We start from the raw sequence: 1,528 nt of genomic DNA, 5'->3' as shown, positions 1-1,528 counted from the left end.
GGGGGGTATGCGCTCAGCCCGCCTCCTCGCCGCTGCCGCCGCGCCTCGCCCGGCCGCGGCCTGAACCTGTTATTTGAGTCGTTATACCCATAGTACAGTGTGTGTGTGTGTGCCGAGTGCAAGGAGTAAGGCCCTTCCCTTCGCGGCGCGGCACGCGGAGAGGCGACGTGGCAACAGTGCTGCTGCTGCTGCTGCTGCTGCTGCTGGGCCGGGCGGTCTGTGCTGGGCCTGCTGGGCCGCGGGCGCGCGGGGCGGAGCGCGGAGGGCGGAGGAGGCTCTCCATGCGCTTGACGTGCCGCTTCGCCATGCTTCGCCATGCTTCGCCATGCCGATGCCGGCCGCTCGCTGGCTGAGGCTGATTGCTGTTGGGTTAGGCACACCGGCGTGCTGGTGGTGGTGGTGGTGGGGGCACTGACAGGTTGGTGTACTCCGCGGTCCCGCTGCGTTGGTACCGGCTCCGGGTACCTCCACCCCGCGGCGCCCGGCCCCCTAGAAACAGGCAGACCCGGCGCCGTCGCGCGAAAAGTCCGCGCGGTTAGAAAGTCCCGCCCCGCGCCCGAGTGGCACACCCCGCCCCCGCGGCTACATGAACGATTGCACAGGGCCTGGCCGGCCAGCCCCCCACGGGGCCAGGCCAGGCCAGGCCGGCTCGATGCCGACGGCTATTTTCGCGCTGGTCGTTGTCCCAAAGCTCTGCGGCAGGCGCGGGGCGCCGCTCAAATTGATCGAGCACGACGACGACGAAGGCGGCGGCGGCGGTATACGATGGTGATAATGACGACGACGACGACTTGGACCTTATTCATCATCCTCCGAACACATGGACGGCGCGGCGTGCATCCCCGCGCGCTCGTGTCGCGTGCAAGAAGGGAAGGACCGCGTCTCCGCCACGCCCTTGGGGGTCTTTAGGAGGACGGGCGCGCGCTTGGAACACAGTAGTATATGGCAGTTCGGTTATGGAGCTCCCCCCTCGCGGGCTGGCGCGGCGCGTATGCGGCAGATTCCAAAGCAGATGGAGGACGCCGCGGTGTGGCGGGGCGTGGCGAGGGGCGTCCCCGGGGTGCCGCAAAAGGGCTGAGCCGCCGCCGCTGCTTGCACGCGTCTCGGAGGGCCGCACAGTCGTAATGGCGGGAGCCAACTTTGCCGAGAGGGTTTTGGGGGCCGACTTCTACTACTATTACGACTACTACTTGCCAACCCTTGGCGCGTCCCCCTGGGTGGCCACTCTACTGTACACGCGGCCGGGTGGCCACCCTACGAGGCGCCGGCCGGCCTCCAACGGCTGCTGATTGGCCGGCCGGGTTGCGCTGCGTTGCTTTCGACCGGAACTTGTTTGCGTATGCATTACGGTCAGCAGCCAGAGAGGCACCAACTGGCTTCCTCTCGTCATGAGCTATGCCGCGTTCTTTCTCTATCTTTTTTGGGGGGCGTTTCCTGATTCTCTCGTCTCTTCTTGTATTATTTGTTGTCTACGACGCGCGTGCGTGTGCCGCGATCACCCATAATCTCCTCTCCCTTTGCTTTAAAG

At 66.0% G+C, this 1,528-nt stretch overlaps 1 protein-coding gene across 11 annotated transcripts in view; it reads left to right on the top strand.

Annotated features, from left to right (window-relative positions):
• Positions 1-1,528, top strand: part of LOC113204762 (protein alan shepard) — a 95,075-nt gene that overhangs the window by 37,074 nt on the left and 56,473 nt on the right. The window lies entirely within an intron of this gene.

This window comes from Frankliniella occidentalis, unplaced genomic scaffold (genome assembly GCF_000697945.3).
Source record: "Frankliniella occidentalis isolate FOCC.00 unplaced genomic scaffold, Focc_3.1 Scaffold157, whole genome shotgun sequence".
Lineage (NCBI taxonomy): Eukaryota > Metazoa > Arthropoda > Insecta > Thysanoptera > Thripidae > Frankliniella > Frankliniella occidentalis.
Note: the sequence above shows the minus strand (reverse complement) of the source record. Positions and strands in the feature narration are given on the sequence as shown.